Source organism: Rousettus aegyptiacus, unplaced genomic scaffold (assembly GCF_014176215.1).
Source record: "Rousettus aegyptiacus isolate mRouAeg1 unplaced genomic scaffold, mRouAeg1.p scaffold_m13_p_2, whole genome shotgun sequence".
NCBI classification, from domain to species: domain Eukaryota; kingdom Metazoa; phylum Chordata; class Mammalia; order Chiroptera; family Pteropodidae; genus Rousettus; species Rousettus aegyptiacus.
In genome coordinates, this window is record NW_023416295.1 from 9,914,142 (window position 1) to 9,940,719 (window position 26,578).

The window sequence follows — 26,578 nt, forward strand, 5'->3', positions numbered from 1 at the left end:
TCTGCCACCCATTAGCTGTTTGATCTTGACAAGTGACTTGTCCTCCCTGTGCCTTCATTTCTTCATTGATAGAATGGAGCATCATGGTGCCAACCGTGTAAGGTTATTTTGGGAACTTAGTAAGTTAATACTTGTAGAGCTTAGACCAGAGTCTGGTGGATAGCAAGTGCTAGATTACAAGCTCATTAATTCAGAGAGCCTTGAGCAGGGGAGTAACAGGAAGTATGGCTGCGGAAGGTCAAGGGTTGCAACAGGGAGACTGTTAACCAGAAAAACACTGCAGTCATCCCAGCCAAAGACCTGGGTGGTTATTGTCGAGGTCAAGAGAAGCGGCTGAATCCAGATATATTTCAAAAGTAGGACCAGTAGGGTTTGCTTACAAATTGAACATAAGAGTGAAAGAAAGAGAGAACCAGAGAGAAATGTACAGTATTTTGTTTTGTTTTTGTTTTATTTGTTTGTTTGGTTTTTGTCTTGAACATCCAGAAGATCGAGTTACCATTTGGATAAGAAAGACTGCAGGAGAAGATTTTGAGAAACTCTAAATTCACTTGTTAAATTTGAAATACCTATTAGGTCTGTACACAGATATGTCAAACAGGAAATTGGATATTCAAGTCTAAGGTCTGAGGAACAATCTACAGAGGAGTATAATGTCTGGCACAACATAAATACCAATTAAAGGATTGATGAATGAATAAGTAATCTCTCTTTTCTAGTTTCCTATAATACTTACAGTGTGTAAATCCATTTGCAGTTAATCATACTTTGATCCATTTCATATCTTTGGAACATACATTGTTTACATATGTGTCCAATGAATAAAATCAGAACCAGAAAGGAATATATGATGAAAACTGCTTCAAAGGAAATAAAATGATCTCTTTTCTTACTCTACCGTAAATGTTTTAATTTAATAAATATTTATTGCCAAAGGGATTTGAACATGTTTGCCCAGTTTCATCTTTTTTTCAGTGGATGCATGAGGAAAAAACAACTACCTAACATTCAAATCCCGAGTTAATGTTCTTCTTTCATTTTAGTGAAAGAATCTTGAATATACTAACATAAGATTCTCTTGGGAAAGGAAGCTTGTGTAATGGAGTGGATTTTAAATGGTTTGCTATAGATGGGTGTAATGTGGAGCTTAAAAGCACAAAGAATCTTTGGCAGTTATTTTTCCTTATGAACTGGTTTCGAGCTGCATCTCAAAGCCACAGAAAATTGGAAAATGAATTGCATTATCTCGAGTATAAAAATTAATTGAGAAAAAGTTGCAAACCACATGATATCACTTATATGTGGGATATAAACCTAAAAGAAACAAATTAACAGGACAAACAAACAGAGACTCATGGACATAAACCATGGACTACTGGTTACCAGAGGGTAGGGGGTAGGGCAGGAGTGGGGAGGTAAATGGGTAAAAGGGGTCAAATATGTGGTGACAGGAAGAAATCTAACTATGGGCAGTGAACACACAATGTAATATATATATATATATATATATATATATATATATATATATATATATATACACACACACACACACACACATATATATACACATATATATGTATATATATGTGTATATATACACACACACACATATTGCTATATATATTGATATATATATATATATATATATATATATGCCTTGCTGTTGAACTGTATACCTGAAACTTACAGGATTTTGTTAACTAATGTCACTATAATAAAAATAAATAAATAAGGAAATAAATGATAGATGGATTGATTGATTGATTGATAGAAAAAATCAGAAATTACAACATGTGGCTCCTTAATCTACATTTCAATTCAGTGAAATAAATTTACCCTCAAATGTTACTTTAAAAAACAAAGAATCGATTGAATGTGATTAGAGAGAAGCTTAGTAATTAGCAACACAAATCTTTAAGGCAAAGGTTTACTAAATTCAGATTACATCCAACACATCTTATTCTTATAATCTTGCATATTTCTCATTCTCCAAATGGTACAAAATTAGAAATAATAAGATGCAAAAAAATTATAAAATCTAAAAAGTAATGTTTAAATTTAAAACCACCACAATGACAAAGAAAAGCAGAAAATCAGGTGTGCATGGTGGAGGGGGGTATATGCAGAAATTTACACTAAAAACAATGAGCAAATTCAATTATATATAGATATAGGTAGATATAAATAGATATTAAAATACATAGATCATTATACTCTTAGTAGATGTAAGTTTTTTGGGGGAGGCCACGGTGTAAAGATTGAAAAGATTTTATTACCAAGTAGAATACATTCTTATACGGCTAGAAAAAGCATACACTCAACAAATCAGTGCTAATAAGGTCCTTAACTTTTAAAAATAATCAAATATTAAAAAACCTGCTTATGTTTGTTTTTGTTTCCATGCTTTCTAGAAGAGTGGATTTAAGACTTATCCCCAAGTACCAGGCTTCAATCAATATAATGAAATCTTGTGAAAAATGAGTAACACAATTGAGGATGAAATGCATCTTTGAGCAAACTAAATATGAATAGAGTATTTTTTTCATGCTTCAACAGATTTCTTCTGGATAGTTGTTTTACTCTCAGATTTTATTTCCATGGAGTTGATTTACTCAGGGGCTAAAGTTTAGGATTTAGAGAATTTATTTCCCATTATGTACTTTATTCCACTGGAATGTATTTTATTCGTTAAGACCATGACTAACAAATTCAATATATGTCAAATGAATTTGTCATGGTTAGATGGTCTAAACATAAAAAATTCAGTAGACAACTGAAGGACAATTGTACCTTGCATTTGACAGGCACAAATGACAAGAGACAGTCACTGCCTTGCTCTCATGGAGCTTATAGTTTGATGGCAGAGACTGAAAGGACTCAGACAAACATAAAATGGTAATCATGATAAGTGCTTCAAAAGAGAGTTACGCTTGACAACATGGATAGATCTCAGGATAATCATGCTAAGTGAAATAAGTCAGACAGATAAAGTTGAGAACTATATGATTTCAGTCATGTGTGGGATATAAAACTGAAAGCAACAAATGAACAAGACTAACAAACAAAAACTCTCAGACACAGATAACGGTTTCATGGTTACCAGAGGGAAAGGGGGAGGGAGAGGTAGATGAGGATAACAGGGGTCAAATATATAGCAACAGAAGGATATTTGACTTTGGGTGGTGAGCACACAATACAACATACAGATGATATATTAGAGAACTGTACACTTGAAACCTATAAAATTTTATTAACCAATGTCACATCAATAAATTTAATTAAAAAGAAAAGAATTACATTCTGTCTTAGGATTGTGTCCTTTGAGTACCCAGCCCCACCAGTGTAGTCAAGGAAGCTTCTTCTAAGGAAGAGACAATGGAGCTGAGACCCAGAGAACGAATCGATGCTAAGAAAAGAGAGCATACCACGTGTCCGTCTATTGGGGAGGGTCATCAAAATGTGACTGTCATTTTGACCTGAGAGCTGGACCCAGTCAATTGGAAACTCCCCACAATTCTGTGTTTGGAATGTGCCCTCTGCTTGCATTCCTGTGCTCAAAGCTACCCAAAGTCATGGCCTTGAAATAGTCACGTGGCAATGAGACTACCTAGACTGGGTACTTGACTGACCCCAGTTAAGGCTGCTGTATAAACTTTCAAGATTTGGTGGGCAGGTGCCCAAAATGACTTGTTGTGGCCACCCATGTCAATTCTCATAAATAAGTTCCCTTGCTTATTAAACCTGCCACCCACCAATCTGGAGTAGCCCCCCCTTTTCCTTTGGTCTCTACCTGCCCTCTATGTGTGGGGGCCAATTTCAAATTACACCATGGAAGCCCCCAAAGAACTTTGGTCCCAATATAGTCCTAACTTTTATTGTGTTAACATGGGTGCACGTGTCTGAATCCTTTGCAAAAGCATTTTCTTGATGTGTGATCTCTGGTCAGTTATTTGAATCTCTGTTCCTCAGCTTTCCTGTCTATAAAATAGGAATAATGAAGTTACCTATCTCTATTACTTTCCTTTTCCAGCTGTGAAATTACCACAAATTTAGTAGCTTAAAACAATCCGTGTTTATTATCTGATAGTTCGGAGAGTTAAATATTTGAAATGAGTCTTGTTAGGCCAAAATTGGTAGGGCTCCTTCCTTTCTAGAGGCTGCAATGGAGAATCTGTTTTGGGTTTTGTTGTTTTGTTGTTTGTTTGTTTGTTTGTTTGTGTTTGCCTCTTCCAGCTTGTGGAGGCTGCCCACATTCCTTCGTTCTCAGCCCTCTTCCATCCTCAGAGCCAGCAGCATAGTAACCTCGTACATCTCTCTGACTCTGGCCCCTGACTCTACCTCTCTCTTTCATTTACAAAGGACCTTTATGATTACATTGGACCCACCTGGACAACCCAGTATACTCCCCCCATCTCAAGCTCAACTGACTAGCAACCTTAATTTTATCTGCAGGCTTACCTCCCCCTTGCCATGTAAATTAGGTTCTGGGGCTTTGGATGTGGACATTTGGGTGGAAGAGGGACCTATTATTCTGCTTACCATACTATGTCATAGAGTTATTTTAAGAATTCAATGAATGAGTACAAGTAAAGGGCCTGGAACTTAGTTCCTGGAACTTAGTACGTGCTCACTAATTCAGTAGGTACTCACTAAGTTTTAGCTATTATGATTTCTTTTATTGTTGTGTTGAAACTAAGAAAGTTCTATAAATTGAATACACTTTAAAGAGTTATTTTAGGAAAAAGAATTGAACTGCTAAAAGGAAATTTAATTTGTGCCTTAGAGAATGTGGGGAAATGGAGATTCAAGGTTATTTACCAGAGCACTGTACAACTTATTAAATAGATTATTTACACGAATGACTCAAAGAACTTTTACATTTGTTTGAGACTCTCTTCTGTCTTATCCACCAATTGCCAATCTTCTAAAATTTAACTCTTAGTTTTTTTCTTTCCTCATTTACAAAGGAATACTGCACCTTTCCAGTTCTCTAAATTATGCCAAATTTAAAAATGATAAGAAAATTGAAAGTATACACCATCTTAAAAGAAATGTTTAGAATTTAAAACTGGAATAATAAAGAAAAGTAGAAAATGAAATGACAGAGAAAAAGAAAACATTTTAAATTCAATAGGGACGATTGAAGTTAGTAACTTAGAGATGAAAAATAGTCTGTATCTTTTTTTGCATTCCAAAGTGATCTCAATGTTTTCTGATGTGAGTAGATTTTTATACTACAGATTTATAGCACTTAAACAAACTTAAGAATTCAAAATTACGGAATCTAGATTTTTCTAGAAGTACTCAGTAAAAAAATTGATGAATAAATGAATGAACGTAAGCCATATCGGATGAGTCATAAATGTTGCAGTGTAGGAATCTGTGAGGTAAAAAGAAAATACGGGTTCATTTGGTAAATTATCAGCGTTCCTGCCATTGAACCCTCTGTATTATGTGCCATCGATGACCTTCTTTGTTCTCATGCACTTTCCGAGAACAGAGTGAATATCTTTAAATTCTGATTTATGTCAGAGAAGGTAAAGGTGGAAATAGTGTTCACAAAATAATAGCTATTTACCGAGCACTTCCAGCTATTTGTCAGGTATTTTGCTAAGAAGTTTTCAATTATATTTTCTTGTTGCCACAACAACCACTGGAAGAAATTATTTTTATTCTCATATTGTTGAGGAAAATATTAACGTGTGTAGAGAAGCTCTTTAGAATTGAAATACAATGTGAGTCATATAATTTTAAATATGCTAGGAGTCATATTTTAAAAAGTGAAAAAAATACAGTTTATTTATCCCAGTATATCCAAACTATTATTATTTGGGTATATAGTCGATATAAAATTATTAATGAGATATATTTTACATTGTTTTTTTCAAACCAAGTTTTCAAAATTCGGTGTGTATACTTATAACACATTTTGATTCGGATGTTAAATATTTATCACAAATACTCGTTCGGTATTTAGAATTCATAGGATTTACAGTTGAAAGAGTAAATTCACATATCTAAGTTTTTCCAAAATGACTTAAGCATTTAAAATAATAATAGAATATCAGTTTTTAAAGTTAAGTCAAAATTAATTAAATTAACTATAATTAAAGATTCAATTCCTTAGTCACACTGACCACATTGCACTTGCTCAATAGCCGCATATGATTAGTAGCCACTGCTCTGGACTGTGCAGGTATAGCAGTCATTGGACTAGCCCTAGGTCACCCATCCAGTGAGAACTCGGGCTGAGCTTTGCACCCAGAGCCCTTGCTTGTAGCTAATATGCCGCAGTGCCTCTCTCAAAACACCAGGGTGAGTGGTGCAGGGCTCTGCCCAGCTTAATCAGTGTATGCTCTATTAACTCTTATGGGCCTTTATTTCTTTGATTAAAACAAAACTATTAATTTCTTTAAAGTATATAGGTAGGGTGCCAGAGAAGCCAGACCATTCATTAATATGAAGATTTGGGGTGAGTTAAATGTTTACTTCTTTTTCCTATCCCTAGGAAATTCTCATAAAGTATATAAATGTCATCTTTATCAATTTGGTAAATGAGTTTTAAAAAAACACAGAAAATAAAAATGCTACCCAAGCTCAAGATGGAGTCATGGATAGTCCTAATATGGCTCTTGTCAAACCTAGAATCGCCACCTTCTCCAAGCCTAAACACGCGTCCCTCTTCTACTCACCCCACCTCCTCACTCCATGCTCCAACCTTCTTTCCCGGTAGAGTAGCCATGCCACCCCACCCACTCTACCCACCTCCTCTCTGCTCCGCAACCTGGCCACGCCCCCCACTCCCACTGCACCCTCCTGCCCTCCTGTATCTGTTGACTCAAGACTGGAATCTCTCACAATGGCATCCTTCCGCTTAATGTCCAGCATTATAAAATGGTTGGTTCTTTTCCTTAAAATTTATGGTTTTCCATGTCGATTACATAGAATAATAAAATAGTTGGAATCGGGGATCATAGAATCCAGTAGCTTCGCCTTATGTAAAACTCAGGGCCAAAGTGGTAAATTGACATATCTGTGGCTTTCATAAAAGTTGGTGGCAGAATGAAGACATCTATCTGGGTCTCAGAATGATGAGATCCACACTCTTTAACTACATACCATTTCTCCTCATAATCCAGAGATACGTGCACAATTTTAGGTGGAACCAGAGATGCTAACTGCAAAATAATAATAACATCAGTAGCATAGCAAATCTTTTCCAGTTTCTGATTATTTTTTAAAAAATAAATCTATACCGGGATGCAAGCCAATTCCATCATTGTACAAATAAGAGACTCTTGTTCCAAACTAATCTCTTGACTTTTTTTTAAGGATTAAATACAAAGAGAAAGAGCTGCAGTTCATCTGCAGAGTGAGCCAGTAAGATCAGATGCTGTGGACACACAGAACAGACCACAGGTGTCCCAGGGGTTTCACGGCAGAAAGGGTAAAGGAAAGAAAAGGCAAATCACTCTCTTGTAATCTCTTCAGATTAAGGATTTTACAGAGTTCTTTCTTAGGAACAGAAGTCTATCTCCATTACCTTGTAGAACTCTGAATTCCAAAATGCTGTGCTGGAAAAGAAACACAATTGTGCAATGACAAAGCATGGGTCTTGATGTCAAACTTGTGCCATTTGAAAAATACAGGACTGGGAGAATTCCTTGCATTCTTTAAACCCTGTTTTTACCCTGATTTGCAGGATAGTAATGATTGCTCACAGTACTGTTGATGATCTGTCTACAGGAAAACTGAGAAAATGCACTTAACCCAATGCCTAATTCATAGGGCAATGTGCCTCTTTTTCATCTATAAAATGAGGAAAATACCTACTGCCCACCTACGTCACAGAAATTAAAGTAATGACTTCCGTAAGTGAAAACATACTCTGTTTGTTATTTCGTATTAATTCTAAGGAGACATTTTGGTATGCAAAACTTTCACTTTTCCACCAGATAAGGAAACTGGAATATTAAAAGACTCATCAAGTAAACAATAGTTATTCAAAAAAGGGACTCAGTGAAAAAGCCAGTGAACCAAATGACATTTCCCTAATGAATGCCATTGGAAGAAATGAGTGGACCAAAAGGTGAGATAGTGATTAAGGACAAAGAGATAGTGATTAAGGACAAAGAGAACAATAAAGTGTGAAATGCATTTTTCTCTCTCGAATCTAAGTGGCATGCTGATTTTAAAGGATCCTTTCATAAGGTGTGTTTTAAAACTGGTCTGCTTTTGTACCACTCAAAAACAATGTAACATTTCAACCTGTGTCATTCCTGAACCCCAGTTTTTATTTCCTTAAACATATCTGTCTTTCCCAGCTATGATATTTTGTCCTTTTTTTGCCCATGATGTTGAAAAAGAATGCTGATGTGTTTTGAGTAAAGCTTGTATATATCCACATTGTTCTTTTGGCTCCAAAATTGAGTAGGGTGTAGCAGGTCTCTAACTGATGGAATTGGAGTTGGAATTACATCTTTAGCGTCCAGTGTGATATGCATTGGAGGTTTTTGTTTTGACAGACAGGTAAATGAACCAACAAACATTTCTAGAAAGGTTGTCTTGATGAAGAGCCTTAAAGTACTCATTTGCGAAGAAGTGGGGAACAAATTTAGACATATTTAGTCTAATCACAAATACGTCGTTTTTGTTTTTGTTTTTTTGTTTGTTTGTTTTTTGCATAACGAAAACAAAAAGAAATTATGAACCGTACATGGGCTCATCAGAAAGCAGTAAGCTCTGTTGGAATCGTCTAAGTTCTCCTTCATGTGCTTTTCGGAGCTGTTATCGAGGAAAGTGTATTTTACCACGTATGTGGTTTAAAATCATTAAAGAACATCCAGACTTTAGATGACTTTCTTGAAAGATGGACATTCAAAGGAGAAGCAATTGCGATCCAGAAAGAGTAAGTTACTTCAGTTTGGGTGAACTGCTATTTCTTTCAACAACCACCCATTGTTAAAACTCCATAGGCTAAATAAAGCAGAGAGCCCAGTCTCAAACTGAGACCACCAAGGAGGGAAAAAGTATGGCTGAACAGTTTGCCCTTGGGTGCTGTAGAAGACACTGTGCTTCTCTGAAGGCATTACTGCATGGACCTGGCAAACTCTCCTTTCATTTTACCTTCCCAATCTTCTGCCTCTGTCTGGTTGAAGTTCGTGTGGGTAGATCTATGTGCATGTGTGTGACTGAGGCTCTGTTTGTTCCACAGTCAGTTAAAGAAGTTTTCCAACCTTGTGTTGCTTTGAAACATTCAGCCTCCTTATGTCAATATAAGCGGAGTTAATGTTTGCATGTGTGTGCGCCATGTAGCTATATAGTTGGATATGGACTCAACTTTAATAGTGCATCCATTAGCCTGCTAAACGGAGTTTTCAGTGGAGACCTGTGAGGATGGAAGAAGTAATTTGCTACTTTACTTAGCCATTTAGGACTGAATCTTTCATTTTAGAACCTTGTGAGGATAAAGCAAGTGAAGACAAAACGTTTGAGTTAGAATTCATAAATTTTAGCAGATATTATCTCATTCATTCTCTTACTTTCTGGCAATAAAGATTAATTTATCGCCATTTCGTAGAGAATATCAAATGCCAAATACTCAATACCAGATGGATTTCTTAATACAAAATGGATTTTTCAGTACCAAATGGATTAAAAGAATAATTTGCCAAAGATCACATAGGAAGCAGGAAACTGAGAATAGGAGTCGGGGAAGTTGCAAGAGGTGAGGGAGGCCTGCTGGGTGGAGTTGAGACCAGGCCTCACCACTTCTCTAGCAAATCTGGCAGAGAAGGGCTTAGACCCAGAACCCGCCCTGCCTTGGATGATTATCTTGGGCTTGAATTCATCTTCCTTGTGGTTTAACAAATCCAAACGTTAAACTATTCTTGGTTCCTAGAGGTTATTTTCTGGCACCGTTCTTTAAATACAACATGGGAATTCTTTTAGTCAGTAAAAACACTTAACGTATCATTTTCTGTTAGCTTTCTCCTTGCCATTTTTGTTTCACACATGCTTGATTTCCCAGCAAATGCTCCCTTTTATGTGTATAATCGTGGTCATCATTTAACGTTGTTTTACTTTCCCCGCAGTTATATGACTCCACATTCAAAGGCAGAGATTTAGATGAATCCATTCAAAATTCGGTTAGTGGTTTCTATTTAGATATTTCCTCACAACATATAACGATTAAGTATTAGATAGCTGGAGTTATAAAAAAGTAGAAACCAAGACAGAATGAAGCCTCTCAGTTTTTCTCATATGTGTGTGTGTGTGTGTGTGTGTTTTAATTGAAGAGGAAGTATATGCTATATGAGCAATGTAAACACTTCATATCAGTAAAGATAAAAAACTGTTTGCGAGGTTTTACTCAGACCTCTTTCATACAGCCCCACACTCCTCTCACATTCCTACAAATAATCATTATTACCACTGACTTATATATTTGTTTTTACAAAGTATATTTTTACAATGTAGTATACAACTCGCCAAGAGATATTTTTAATCGCAAAGTGAAACATGATCATCGCTCAGGACATGTGGACAGAGAGGCAGTTTCTGATTTGATTTCCTACTGTAATTAGGTAAGAAGGCCTGTTATAGTCACTGATATAACCTACTTTACATCATCGTCACCAAATATAATGACAAATTCGGATATCTGATTATAAAATAATTCTTTGGTTATGTCCTACCTGATGCCAAACCACTAGACAGACTTATTATTTAGATCATCAAAAATTTTACTTATTATATAGATCATCAAGCCATGTGAAGGCAAACCTGAATAATGGACAAGACTAGCAGACAGATTGAACTTTATCTGTCAGACCATAACGATCTGATGGATGGGGTCATTTCATGAGCGCTTATTTGCATTAGCACCTACAATATTTCCAGAGATGTGTGTGATTTCTGCTTCTTTCATCACAGATACGGTTTCATGTGAGCCTCTATTTTTCCACCTGAATATCTGTAATTAGGATGAGATATTTAGCTTTATCACCATGAGCTTAGCTGGCATTGCAGGGTTTATCCATGTTTGTTCACAGCCTCAATAAAACATAATTGCCCATAAACCCAGCAAGTGTTAAGGTCTCATTCCAAAGAAACTTGTTATATAGCCCACTATATACTTTGTCGCAGAGCATTTTTTTTGCATCTTTAGAATGAAGAGTTATTTTGCTTTGTCTCAGGAACGCTGTGTGATAACTACTCGCATTTAAAGACTGTGTAATTAGTTTTACGATTCAGATATCAGAGGCAGTAGTCTTGCCGACTTCCAGATGGAAGAAATAAGTACTTAAGATGTTTAAAAAATAGGAGTAAAACAAACATTTCCCCTTTGTTGCCCTGGGACTTCAATTCTGGAACTTATAGTTGCAAAACAGTAAAAATTCAGTCTTATAAAAATCTTAACAGGCCATGTGAAAACAACATGTGTCATATCATGTTGGTGCAAAGAAACCACGATTTTCAAAATATCATGTGTTACATGAGGCTAACGCAAAGAAGCCCTGCTTTTATCAAATAGGGTTATCTTTCTATAGTGAATGTAAGGCAGAGAGCTAGAGCCATGACTAGGGTAGCATCTACCTATGCTTTCCTGGTGCCCACATAATTTTTAGGTATCGGGAATATGCAGGCCCATCAGAAATGTCTTTCAAAAGAATTAGAGGGAATGATAGATAGGAACCAAGGGGCCTGAGAGCAGATGATAGATGGGCTGAGCACCCTGCCAAATAAACGAAGGCGTCGCGGAGTCTGTCGTACCCACTTGACTCTTTACAGGATAATGTTAATCAATTAGTTCAATTCTGCTATAGATAGTAGGTAATTACATTCGCAGGGAGCCGCAGTGATGTGATTAATAATACATTTCAATTTCCAAAGTAGCATCTCACTCGGCACTTAAAACATAGCTCTTTGGAAGATACATTTTATTTTTCTATATATAAGAAACATGATTAGATCAAAATGTATTTCTCTGAAAATAATCCTATCTGATGAAAAAAATTATCATGTTTTATAGGATGCTACTGGCCCTTCATGCACACATGAGTACAATTCAAGTTTTTAAAGTCTTTTCAAAAAAGTTTTTAAGAAATAGTACTTTTGGCTTCAGAGTTGAATGTGTTTCTGGAAGTTTTAGGGTATCCAGTTAAATTCTTAATAATTATGGAGTGATTGCCATTTTAGAGGTCCAAATTATTCTTTTTAATGGATAGAAAGGTAATTAGGCAGTTTGCTCTGTGTCTAAGAATATACCACAGTAATAGGACATTTGGCTTGTACCGTGAATACAATCTAAAAGGATATAAGTTAATTACCACAAGAGCAGCATGAAGAAAGTGCCATGAGGTTTCAACAGTGGGATAAGGAAGAGAAGAATCCATCCCAGAAGGGCTGGATTACAGAATATATACGGAATCACAGGGAGGGATGAGGGCAGAGTGTAAACGGCAGGCAGCCTTGTGTCTGAACATTGACCTCGCCTCAGAATGGTGCCTGCGGTCGGCCATGCAATCAGCAAACATTTACTTAAAATTTCCTACAAGCCAATTCTGCTCTATCTCCTACACAACAGGAAATGTGGGTATTTTTAGGATTCCGACCGGACCTTCTTAACTTTGCACACACTGCGAAGTTAAAACACTTGTTGAATAGGCCATTTATTCCACACATTTAAAAGGGCGAATGATTATGTTTTGGGGAAAAAATGCGCATCATCAGATCCAGAATATAATTGTTTTTAAAATCAACCGAAGCATTTCTAATATTTTTTTCAGGCAATTAAAAAGTTGATTCATAAGAATTCTTGTCTGCTACCAAAAGAATTATTTTTGTCTGATGTAGTGACATTGACATAAACCAACATGAAGAAGCACTTCTGCTGTGGACATTCGCACTAGAAATAACTTGGCAGCAAAAGTGGGTCGGGCTGCCCCGTGTCTCTGCCCTTAACCATTCTGCATTATTCCTTCTCCTAGTTTTGTGTCCATGAAGTATGTGTTCTCAGAACACTGCTATTCTCCCCTTCCAGGGGAGAAGAAGGAAAAAATAATAATCATAACGAAGGGGAAGGAATTTGTCTTTTCTGAGGGCATGTCGCTAGCAGAGAACATTTAAACTTTAATTTGTTGATGATGCCCAAGACTAGTATTCACTTTAGTATTCACTTTTTTTTTTGAAATATTTAAAGGCCAAGATTTAAACCTACAGAAAAATTATGGTTTTCTTCCTGGCCCCTTGCTTCCCATGTTTCTTCGTGCTCTTGAGAACAGCATTCTTGTTTGAGTCAGGTGGCATCTATTGCAAAGAGATTTCATTTAAAGATCGAACTGTATTAAAGAATCATTTGTATTTTAGAGAATAAATGACATTAAATTTTGACTGGTTACCAAATTTCTTTTATTAATAATATTATAGTAGCTTATCAGTTAAAAAGTTTTTCTAATTCACTTTAAATTCTATGGCGTATATATTTTTTTTATTACATTGATCTAAGTTTCAAATCATCTCCTCTGATATTAGTGGGAAAAACGTCAATACGACTGGATAGTCATGAGGGACTATGAGGTACGACGGAATCCTCTCTTGTCCATCTTTTGAAGTGTGAGAAAAATGCAACCATAGCATATCTGGTAATAGCACCATGAAGTCGCTAAATTATTCAAAAGATTCTTGTGGTCTTTTATCATGATTTACGTGATTAACAGCATAGGGGCCCTATGTGAGGAAAACGTAATAGTATTCTCAGTTTTCCAAGAATAAATGTAGAGAAGAAATAGAAACATTCGTTAAGCTTTCACAGCTATATTCGCGCCGCATGATGGGGTTTTAAAGACAGCAACTGTCTTTGAGATTATTTTTAATGTCATCTTTATTTTTTTGAAGGAGGAAAATGATCAACTAGTGCTGATTTTTGTATCCTGATTTGTGATATATTCTAAAAATATATGGTAGAAATCATTTTAAATTTATAAGTGATTAACCTAGTAATATCATAACCTTAAATGTAAAGCTCTTATTATTTTCTTTCATTCTTAACAGATAATTACTCCTTGAAAAATAATTTCCTTCCTTCTTAAAACAAATATTACTCCTTAGAGGTGTTGATTAGCATCACGAAGAGGTATCAAACCATGCCATTAATTGCCATGCTAATGTCTCAAAATGAGCTGATTCTGCATCAAAATTTTAACAAATAAAAATGAATATTTAAGAGTAACTTTTGCAGTTTTAATTGTTCTTCTGAAAATAGCTTTTATTATGAAAAAGAAATTTTAGTGCACTGTACATTTTCCATGGCTTTAGAAACACGAGGCATACTCTCTTGTCTCATACCTTTAAGGAGGGGCGCGCGTGATGGTAAAAGTGTTAGAACAGAAGCACGATTATATTACCCTGAAGAGATGAGTGCATTATTCACATTTGGAAATCCTCGGGAGTAAATTGTTGATCAGATTTAGACCTGGGTTAACTGCAAATATATTGGTAGAGGTCTTTAGGTAGAGGGATCAGGTAAACCTTAGTACGGATTCCCGGTTAGAATAGTCTTACAAAAACATGGCCTTAAATGGCACTTTAAGTCAAGGGTGCCAAACTCAGATGTCCGTAGGCCATGCAGGGAACAAGGGAAGCAGGCTAGACAAGGAGACATATGGGGGTGGCGGGGAGCATAGCAAACAAGAGAAGCCAGGAACCATCCAAAGGGAATGGCTCCTGGTCTGCTTGGGCAATTATTTTCACATCAGAAGGTGGGGCCAGTATGCTCAGATCTTGAATTTTTCAAGAGAAGCTAGTACCCAGGGCTTTCGTGTAAAATCTTCCAATTTTAAAATGCTGTCAACTAATTCAAGTATTGTTAAACACTATTGGCAGGAAAACATAATTATGAGACCAAGTTGGGTCATAGGCTATCTGACTGTCATTCTCCTATATAAATTTTTATTAGAGTTTCATTTTAATTCAGGGTTCCAACTTCAAGGAGCCAGTGAGAGCTACACCACCTATAGGATATTACGAGGTATTTGGCTGGTATGAGTAGGAAATTATTTTGATGCAAATGTAAATGTAAGGCTAGAGATTATATTTTGACTTTGAGAAATATGCCCTCTAGCTCCTGATTCGGAAAGATTTCCACAGGTGTAATTAAATAATAACAAATCAGACTATTCTTTCTTGACTGTAAAATAATAAAAAGAGAACATGGTAATAAATTTCTGGCACTTAATTTAATTTCCAGCAATGCCATGCGAGTAGAAGATATGACTCCTAATGCATCAAAAGCAGCAGATCCTTTTAAAAATCTGTTTACAAACCAGACCAGAGCTATTGCCAGCTATTGCAGGGCAGAGGCGGAGGGTGGGATGGAGGCAGAACTCAGATGTCCCATATTTTCACCTTAATCGGGTCATGAATTATTTTCCATGCTGACTACGGTGCTTGCTCAATGCTTACTACACAACCGTGAAAACCTTTGCCTGCCTCATTGTTAGGCTCAGGTTTCACAGAGGCCCAACGAACTCCCCAAACCCAAAGCCACGGTAGATGTTACTTTTCTGTCCACTTTAAACAAATTAAGTATTTTTTTAAGTTATTTATTTTCCTAACTGATGTGCACAAGTATTTTGGTTATGCTGCTTTGAACAGTCACTCCTGGAGAGTTGACAAAAGTTATATCATCTAGTAACGTGGTGGCTGGTGCTCGCTCTGGAGAAGGCAGAGGGCCAAAATTGCGGAAGGTGTCGGGGCCTCACGCCGAGGCCACCAGCTGCCCTGTCCACAGGTCACCATGCTGTCGTCCCTTTGTTTTAGCACCAGTGCGACCTGGCACCTACCCTACTTCACATAAACTCGCAGGATCTCTGTCTGCCTTGGCGAAGAGGCCGCTGCCATCTTCTTTTTCTAAACGATTTTAAATTCTGTCTCACCACGTGTGCTGTTTGCGGAGACCGTTTCCTAGACCGTGTGACGTATAATAATAAGTGTGCTCTCAGAAAATGCTTCCATGCCAAAATCTACTACTGCCTTGTGCTCCTTCCTTTGATAGATTCACCTTACACACTTGCAATTTAAAGCTCTGAGGAGTTCCTCAGTGGGGAGGCCGGTTCAGCATTGTCCAATCCACTGTTTCTCAAGTTTATTTGGCATCGACTCTCTCTTATCAGGAACACTGACTCACACACTGCGAAGCTTTAGAGAACAGTTTGGGAAACACTAATATTGACAAGAGGGATGCCATGTTAAGGCTTCCGGGCTGGGGAACTATAGGGTTAAATCTGGCTTTAGATGGAAAATTGCTGCAGTGAGAAGGATGCTCGCGAGAAAATATATACTCATCAGAATTTAGCGATGGGCTAGTTATACAGATAAGGGATAAGGGAAGTTGTAAACGAATATCAGGTCCTTGGTTTTATCACCTAGATGGATGATTAACATGATGAAGAAGTCACAGGGAATAGTGTTTGGAAGGAAAGATAATGAGATTTTTGTTGATTTGTTTGTTTTTTTTAGGGTTTAGAAGGATATTTGAGAAAAATGAGATTATTATTTGTGCGACTTTTAGCGCTTTCTAATACAAATCCCCCCATTACAGCATTTGCCAAATCACTTCCTCTAAACTCTATAAAGCAGTTACTTTATTTTTCTGATTATTTCAATTGTGTAGCACAATACCTATACCCACTGACAGAATAAATGCTCTATGGATGCAAACGGAAAATGGCCTTAGCTAAATCAAGGGCACTAACGAGGGAAGACGGGGCCGGCCCATCAGAATGAAGGCAGAACTTGATGGCGGGTCTTGGTAAGCTCAGGATGGAGCAGGGATCACAGACTGTAAGTACAAAGTTCACGTTGGCCTTTGGTACAAATCAAGGTGTGTTCTGCCCTCAAGGCTCAAGTTCAGAGAAGAGAGTCATTTTGGTCCAGGTGTAGTTAGGGCACTTGTTCGATGTGCTCTGGAAGGTGAGGGAGCAGAGGAGGTGTCCCCCACAGGAAAATCCAGGTGCAGGTGCCACAATGAGGGGAGAGAGATTAAGTACCATGCACACATTACCTCTGCCTTTTTCTCCCAACAGATTAGGAGCTCAGACTTTTGTACAAACACTCGACCTTGGCAATGGGTACCCGAAACCAGCAAGGTGGGACAAAATTTAGCATCAGGCATTTTCGAAAGGACTGGTTTCCCAAGGTTGACTTCTGTTTTTGCAGCCACACTCAAAGCAAAAGTAACTACATGTAGAAAACAGAATCTGAATATTCATATTTAACCAAGATAATCTCAGTCTAATGAGTGGGTGTGAAAACAGTGGCAAAATTCTTTTCAATGCTCCGTTTACAAACCATGTCAAGGGCAGCGTCATCTAGTAAGAAGCCACAGCTGTTTAATTCTAAAATGAAATCTAGCTGGGAACAGGGAGTAAGGGACAGGTCCACCATCTGGACTAAGTAAGGAGAAAGTGGTTCTCTGATTGAAGATTGCCCTTCTTATCCAATGAACACTTGAGGTTAAAAAAAAGAAAAAAGGAAAAAAAAAAAAGCTTATATTCTCAGCCAAATCATTAATTTTTTCTAAAAACAGATAATATAAGTTGTTTTATTTAAACACACAAAAACATAGGAATTTAGAGATGAAAAAGGTGTTAGGACAAAGAGGTCCAGAGAGGTTACTGTTTTGTCCAAGGTCACTCAGGCCATCAGTGAATGAACTGATTCTCGAATCCAGGCCCCTTGACTACCCTCCGTGCTCTTTCCACTGTGAACACGGATGCACTCTGCCTGGAAGAAGAGAAGAAAGGACTTATCAATGGCAGTCTCCACTCGATCCTTATGGGCACAGAGAGATAAGAAGTGAACGCAAATTCAAACTGGTTTCTGAAACCATAAGCCTGAATGCCGACCAAAGCAGGAGGGACGCCAGTTTTAAATGCTGCCAAAGATCTTTTGATGCAATCTAGGTAACACATCTTCTTCCCAATCTATGACGCCCTTGCAAAAGGGAGCAGAGTCAGATTAAATGTTGCTTTGTCAGTTCAGCGTACTTCAATACCTTGCAGTGGCCTTGGAAAGTGATGGGAAGGAGGAGGAGAAGACGGAGAGGAAGAAAGTGCAGTGCCCTTCACGACATCAAGTATAATTATAATGTTGGTATTTGCCGCATGCAAGTGGGAGACCCAGCACCGCGCAGACATAAAGACAATACTGTTTGCTGCTCGGGAAATTCCCAGTCCTGCTCAGACGGAAAAGTAACCATGAAAAGATAAAAAAAAGCATATGATATTGCTTAAATCTTGGCTTTCTTAACTTCCTTGGCATTTGGGTCTTTTGTGTGGGATGAAGGGAGAGGACAGAAATAGGATAATTGGAAGCGTTTGTCCTTGTGCACAGTGGGGATTTAAAAATGAAATGACCAGTGTTGCAAGATGCAGCGAGCACAAAGGGGTCAGCTGTGGAAGGATCGAGCGAGCAGGGGAGGCAGGGCTGTCTCACCCAATGATCCACATCCACGCCGAGAGGGCCTCCTGGCTTCGCCCTTCATTTTTTGGAATGTCCTTTACCTTTCACTGGCACTAGAGCCCTTCGTGTGTCCCTGCCCCTCCCCCATACACACACTCAGTAGCAACCCAGCTTAAGATCACCTCCTGGACACAATCAATATTAACACTGATATCCACTGAGTCTGGCATTCTGTTCCCCGCACTGTGCTAAGCACTTTACAAATATTCTCTTAGAAGCCTCGCAGCACTCAGCGAAGTAAGTGCTATGGTTGTCCTGATTTTACAGAGGAGGAAACTTAAGTTCAGAGAGGTTGGGTAACTTTCCCAGAGCCCCCCCCCCCCCCCCCCGTACAAGCGACTGGGAAGACGGGAGTCAAAGCACAAACGCCATACTCCCAGCTTTGTCCATCACGTCATTAAAATGTCTTTCCTCCTCTCCAGTTCCTTGGGGCTTTGCCTAGGTGACCAGTTTGCCTCTCCTGATATGCTAAATTACTGAAGATTATCGTGGCTTTGGCTCTTTTCCCGGCGTACATAGTTGCATTTTAATAGGGACAATGCAAAATAGAACAGAAACTCAGACTCGAGGTAACTTCACTCGTGGGATTTTGAGGCATAGAGAAGTGAGAGAGGGGGCAGACCTGAAGACCAGGAGCCCTGAGGTTGTTCCCCGCAAGCAACTACAACTTGGCTTTCAAGAGGCACTAACCCTAGTCTGAAGAGAAACCTGCAGCATCTTCTGGGCCTGAAAGCTGTCATCACAGAAATACTAAAGCAGAATAATTTGCATCAGAATTTGGATCAGAGATCTTTCGAGCAGGAGTGTTTTTTTTCTCCTCCCCCACCCTCTAGAGAACATTTGGCAATGTTTGAGGACATTGTTGGCTGTCACAGCAGGACATGTGGGAGGAAGAGTGGTTTACTGACATCTCGTGAGTAGAGGCCAGCCAGGGATACTGCTAAACGTTCTTCAATGATCTGGCCCCAAATGTCAATACTGCTGAGTTAGAGAAAAACTAGTTTATGTAATAACTGAGAGATAAGCATGACCAGGGTAGCGAAAGTCCAAGCAGAAAAATGGCCAATGAAAAGGAAACGAAGTGAATCGAAGGATGGATGGGGCGAACCTGTGGCCCAGTTTTCAACGGCTGTTTTCACCACCGTGTTTTCTCTCTGGTCCCCCAAACGTTCAGGGTAATGTAGCTGGTTACTTAATTCTGCCTGATTGTGTATCCATAAGAGAAAGAGAATATTTGATTTTATAAATAAGAGTTCGGTCTAACATACACAAAGATTTGCATTGGGAGGTGGTCCTCAGAGAGAATTATTATATGACTCTCTGCCTAAGACAACCATTAGGCGAACTAGCTCTGGGTTGTTTCTCAAAGTGCGATCTGTGTAGCATCTTCAGATGGGCCACGTGAATGTTTGTTAGAAAGGCATATCACAGAACCCCCATCAGACGTACTGAGGCCCTGGAGTGGGCCCAGGGAGCCACATTTGTAACAACCTTCCCATGTGATTCTTGCACACACTAGAAAACCTCTGCTTTGGGCAGGCCGGGGGAGGGGAGGTAGGGGAGGCACCCTTACAGAGGAGACTTTTAAAGTCCTGACATGTTCGGGACTTGACTTAGGTCACTGTGCCTCTGGGAAGCCCTCCTTCACCTAGACCTCATGTTCTTGATGCATACTCTTCACCTGACACTTAGTTCTGCCTTGTATTTCTATAGATCGTTTTGTGTGTACAACCATCTCCCCACATGGACTATGGGTAGGTTCTCTGTCCTCTTCCTGTCGTCACTGATACCTGGCACTGGACCAAGACGGAGAAATGTTTGGCCAAGAATGAGAGCCTCTGTGCATTTGCTTCCATTTTCATAAACCAGATACATACTGGTGCCCTTTTCAGAGCTATACGAGCCTCGTTTCCCTGATGGTTTAGTCCTTCTTGTCCAATGGTGAAGTGCGCAACAGAGAGGAAGGGGTTAATCTGTCCTTTAATTGGAAACCTTGAGTTCCACACACCAAAAGGTCAGGAATTGACTGCAGTGTGAACAGCTAAATAAGGAAAATCCGACAATTAATTCTCTGCAAAACACAAAGAATCTCTTGATTGAAAAGCCAAGACCCTTCCATTATTCTCCAATTTCTACAATGCAAGGCATTAAACGCTTAAATCTAAGGGTATTAGCCTTGTTTCCTCCTGGCAGAGGCCTTAAAAGATACAAACGCATTACGATGCCATTAAAGAAATGGTTTAGGGGGCGGACCGGTTGCACAGGTCACGCCTAGTCAATCAGTCAGATTCACTAGCAAGCAATTCTTCTGCATAGTTGGTTGCATGCGAGCTCAGAGGTTGGCATTTACATGATAATTTGTTTCCTCCTCGAAAGTGCTTAGGTAAGAATGCTTTATTGTCCTCTCCTTATGAAGAGACGTCCTTCTGCAGTATACACAGGAATAAAACCTATGTAATGCTGATGTTAGATAAATCACCACTGTTTCCAGATATGAAATACCTTGACCTCTTCATGAAACTTGTGTGCAATGTGATTCTCAGGGTAATTATTAAACATTGAGTGACATTCCTATTGAAAGCAAGGTAATTAACAATTGGAATGAATACAGGAGGGTAATTTTGGGTGCTTGTTTTAGTTTAAAAGAAATAACTCTAGTCTATAGTTACCTTTGCTAGCAGTAGGAAGCTGATGTGGGATCCAAGCCAGCAGGCAGAGGAAATGCATATGTCCCGAGGGGAAAATAACTGCTGGGCAATTGTCCCTCAATGATCAAAGATAATAATAGCTTTGATTCAGAGTCCCTCAACTCCCATCTTCTTAGAGGCTCTCTCTGTGTGCCTTTGCCAGATAATTTGTGAAGAAAATCATCTGCCTCAACCCAGAATTTCTTTTAGTCTCCTTTAAAAGATAGAGGAATAATAGTCCAGTGAAAAATAAGTTGCATTTGAGTTGTTTATTTTTTAACGGGGAAAGAACGCAATAATCTAGGTGAAGAATTAGCTGACTGACTTTTTAAAGAGCATTCGCGATCCAGGCTGTATTTATTTGTATGAAATAGAAGCTTCAAATATCATAGAATAGCTGTGGTGTTTTTGTTTCGTTATTGTCACCTTGTTAGGCTCCGAGTGAGCGTGGTGGCAGAGGATGGAGTTAAAGTGTGGTCTCCATCAAAATGAACCCTTGCTCCTTAGGGGTTTCCTGTTTTGCCCCAAACCAAGCTAAAGCTGACTTCTTGAAGATGGTGGATGATTTACCATAAAACAAAAAGATCTTCGAGATGGATGATATGTACCTACATGTCCACCAGAAAATTGAGAAAAGGGAAAACACTAAAATCACTATTCCTCAGTTACTAAATATCGAATTAAGGTACTTATTGACAAGATGTATGAGTATCTCCTGGTTATAGAGTTTTCCCTGGTGAAAATCTGTGACTAATGATCAAAGTCCACGGAAAAAAAGTATAACAGTTTCACCAATGCTATTAGATTCTAGATGTCTATTAGGCTCCATAAGAAATTAGTTTTTTAAATGTCCTCCCATCAAATCCTGATTAACTGGGAATTCTTACCTTCTGAAACCTATTTAAATTTAATAATATAAACAAATATCATTACAACTTGATACATGTTTGAAGGTCCAGGAATAGAACACTAAAATTTATTTTAATGCAAGAAAGGTCATTTATGCCTATCACATCCATAACAACAAGCACACAAAAACACACATCACACACACGGTCCACAACACACACACACACACACAACTGTAATCTGTTTCTATTTTTGGCAGGTCTGCATTCTCTGTTAGTGTGATTTATATTTCATGGCACATGAAACTTCTAAATATTTTACACTGAAAGTAGTGCTCTTTGAATTTGAGGTTAGTGGACAGGAAATACTGCTATATTCTACAGACATAGCCCACTGAAAGCGCTACCCTTAGAAATAAGAGGTTTTGTTGTGTTTATTTGAACTCACTCAGAGATATCCGAGGGTCTCTCATCAGTAACTCTGAGTGGTTTGGTCTTGACCTTTGTAGCAGGAAGTAGTGAGGCTCAGTGCTACTGGCTTGAAGAGCACTTCTGCCTGGGGCCAGGCTCAGAAGAGACCACAGAGAAGGAGGAAGTAGCTACTTGTGCTTTACTTCCTTTAAACAGGGTATACAGTGGGGCGCTGAACCCAGAGATGCACTGTGGACTATGCATAGTCTTGTTTACTATGAGAGAAGGCTGGGCAACACACGAACACACCAGCAAGGGGCAATCTATTGGAAATGGAAGAGAAAAAAATAGAATGAGTCGTCAAAACATCTAACGATGAAAAGGTAACCACAGCAAATCTAGAAAAGCTCAAAAGTAAAATGAATTGGAATAACGAGAAGATGGGAAAAAGAGATGGTAAAGAAACCAGGTAGAAATAAATAGGAAGTGCTTTACTATTTGCTCAAATAAGTCTTTGTGGATTCAAGAATGACATCACGTGTAGCTGTCTAAGTCTTAAACCACAAAGTTTGAGGTTACTCAGTATTCCTAATGGTACTTTTTGGGTAATTTTTATCAAGTAAATTTAGATGTATTATCAACAAAATCCAAGTTTCTGTCCTATGGTTTCTCACATTCAATGAGGATTCCATTTGCTGAATTTATAGACTATTAAACTCTCGTGCAAACATATTTAAACGTTTTAAAGATACTCTTCTCATAGCTTGTTGCCTTCAGGTTATTGCCTTTTGTTGTCTGCGTTTTTATATTTGATTACTTCTCACCCACTATTCATTTTCCGAATGTGTCTGGTTCTGTTGTCTGATTCTGTTGTCACTTGGTCATAACTACCATTCTCTTTCTCGCCTTTATTTCACTGCTAATTTTTTCCAGGTTGCTCTCTATAAACCACATTTCTATTTTCTCCTACTCATTTCTTAGCCCTACTGCAAACTGCATCCCACCTCAGTGCTCAGTGGAAACCACACTCAAAGGCCAAGTTTTGTCTTCACCTATACCTTCTCAGTACATTTTTGATATTAAAATTGTTTTCAAAGCTAAGCACCAGAATCAAGCTTTAGTCCAGAGTAAGTCTATGTGGAGACAGCTTTCTAAGGATGCTCCCTCCCAGAAAAACACTCTGGCTGTTTAATCTTAGTATTGCTATGAAGGGGCTTTGCAGATGTAAATTAAGTTTACTTTTCAGTTGACCTTAATATATAGAAATTATCCTGGATTATCCAGGTAGAATCAATCTGTGCTGAGGCAGAAGGGAAGGACAGAGAGATTTGGAGTGTGAGAAGGATTTGACCTGTTGTGTCTGGCTTAAAGAAAGACCACAAGGCAGAGGATGCAGGTGGCTTCCAGACACTGACAATAACCTCAGTCCTTCAACCACAGGAATTATATTCTATCGACACACTTGGATTTCAGCCTCTGGGTCTCCAAGCAGAGAATTGGCTGAGCCCAGTTATACCCAGGTTTCTGACCCACAAAGACTGTAAGATAATAAATGGGCGTTAATTTAATGTGTAGTAATCTGTTATAGCAGCGATAGAAAATTAATACAGACTACTGGAACTATTTCTCAAATTTCTGACATCTTAGCATTTAAATGCTTATTTCTTCTAAAACATGGTTCAGATTTCCCATCTTAACTAACTTCCAAATATCCAGACTGTTATCTATGGAAAATCACGAATTTACTTTCTCTCTCTGGACACCATGATTCTAGTCTTTGAATACGTATATAAGAACATGTTCATTAGTGTATTTTGTATGTACATGAATATACATATATAGGTGTGTTTATACAGAAATAAATAACTATGTAGACCTGTAAATACCAATCATATTCAACAAATACTAGTTTATATATATGCACATGTAGGAATCCTAGCTGTTATGTTTACACGCACACATATAGCACCCACAAACATCTATCATATATCATTTCACAACAAATATACCAATAAACTATATAATCATTCCATTGTATATATAAGAAACAGGCAGACAGAGGTCAAGTAACTTGCTGAAAGTCATCTAATAGACAGTTGAAGAGGATTCAAATACAGATCTGTCTGGACCTGAGACTGTACTGTTTTTAGTTTCCATCTTGCTTATCTCTCATGCTGAATCTTTCTGGGCATCGTCAGGTCCCACATCCATCTCTGCCCGGATGCCACGTGCCACCTTCCTAACCTCTCCTTCCCCATGCACCTGCCTGTTTCACTGCCCTGGTAGTTTTCTCCCTTTATCTTGAAGTCTTCTCAATTTCCTAAATTACTTTTTATTGATTATCGGTAAAAGAACGTCAGAACTGTATTCTCTATTCTATACTACTCTGTTCTCCAAAAATTCCACTTACTTTTTGACTTTCGGTTGATCTTTGGCTTCACATCTCCAGTCCTGACTTATTCCTAAGTTCCAGACACACATATAACAATGGTGCTGGACATGACCATTTGCCTGTCTTCTTGATTAGACATTTAATATGTCTAAATCAGCATTTATAGGAAGAGAAGTCCTCTCTTCTTAACTCCTTCTGTCCCTCTGTCATATTATCCATCTCCTTGATGGCCAAACTCAGAAGCCTGCTGGCATCTGTAAACCTCTCTTCTGGTTAAGAGCATCAGTTCTGAAACTAAACTACCAGGTTTAAATCGCATATGTGCTACTTACTTGCTTTAGGAGATTCGGCCAATTGTGTAACTTCTCAGGACCCAAGTAACTTCCACTGTAAAACTGTAGTGATGTTAACAGTAATAATACCTACCTCACAGTGTTGTCGCACAGCTGAAATAAGGTATAAACATTTACACCAGCACCCAGGACTTGTTACTTGCTCAGTAAATATCAGCTATTATTTTTCATTTAACTGTCAGATCTTCGTGTATAATCTCCCTGAAATGTATGATTATATTTTTGTTGCCAAGTTCTCTGCCCTCTACCACTCTGCATTAATACCTGGCTTACTGCAAATTCTCTGTGGATTGAGTTTCCACAGCCTACATGTAACTACCAAATGAATCTTCCAAAGGAACTGTTTTAATTGTAATCTAACCCTTTAGTGGTTTTCTATGTCTTTCAGTATACGGTGGAAACATTCATTATCTTGGCACTTAAAGATTTTCATAAATTTGTCCCTGTTTTTTTTTATTTTCAGTTGTTCCCACCTCTTCTCTCTTACTCAACCCTTGGTTATAGATAGGCAGGTCTTCTAACTTTTTCTTAAATGTTTTGTTTTGGTCTGCCACTTAACTTTTGTAATAATGAATGGTTATACTCTCTACATACCAGGAAATGTGCTGAAAATTTTAAAAGTATCATCTCATTTATCCTCACAACCACTCTATGAGGTAGCTACCATGTTCGTCCTACTTTACGGATGAGGAAACTGAGGCCTAGAGACAGAGTGTGTGATTGGCTGAAAGATACACAGTTAGGAAGCAATGGACCTAGGATTTGAATCCAAGCTAACTGCAGATCCCATGATTTTAATCATTCTATCTTATGTCTTCTCTATGCTATATTCCCCTTTCCTAGAAAATTCTTCACCCTTCTCCCATCTATTTCACTCACATCTATTATTCGAAGACTTTCTTAGGTTCCACCTTTACTATAAAGTTTTCCAAGGCTTCTTCAAACTGTCAGGTAGAAGCTTCTTGAGGCTAAGAAGGGTTTTATGTATTTTTCATGAAGCCCAGCAATGCGTTGAGTATAGTACTTAGTAAATCCTGACTATTTATTGTTATCAGATTTCTTTTCCAATGAACTTCAAAGTGATGCCTTGTGGTTGAGCCAATTAATCTTGCCGGGTATCACAGAATGCTGAAGAAACAGACTTGATCTGAAATCAAGAAAGACAAAGCCCAGCAGAGGTCCCCAACAGTGGCATCCCATGAAGCACTCCACTTAATGCTACTGAATTTTCTCCTTTGCAGTGCCCCCAAGTTATGTGTGTCTGACATCCTTATGTGTTGCCTGGTCATGCCTCCTTTTGCCAGTATTTTTAGGGCTGTAATCAACAGCTAAGTAAGTAAAGAAATGAGTCATTCTCATATT

The 26,578-nt window shown here is 38.2% G+C and overlaps 1 protein-coding gene across 7 annotated transcripts in view; it reads left to right on the forward strand.

Moving 5' to 3' along the window:
* The window catches only part of DOCK10 (dedicator of cytokinesis 10), a 229,013-nt gene that overhangs the window by 58,502 nt on the left and 143,933 nt on the right, over window positions 1-26,578 (forward strand). The window contains exon 1 of one of the 7 annotated variants that reach the window (XM_036237146.1): window positions 19,843-22,854. The exons of the other annotated variants lie outside the window; for them this stretch is intronic. The gene's annotated coding sequence lies outside the window, so the exon portion shown is untranslated. Of the gene's footprint in view, window positions 1-19,842; window positions 22,855-26,578 lie in introns of those variants that run through there. 7 annotated transcript variants of the gene reach the window in all.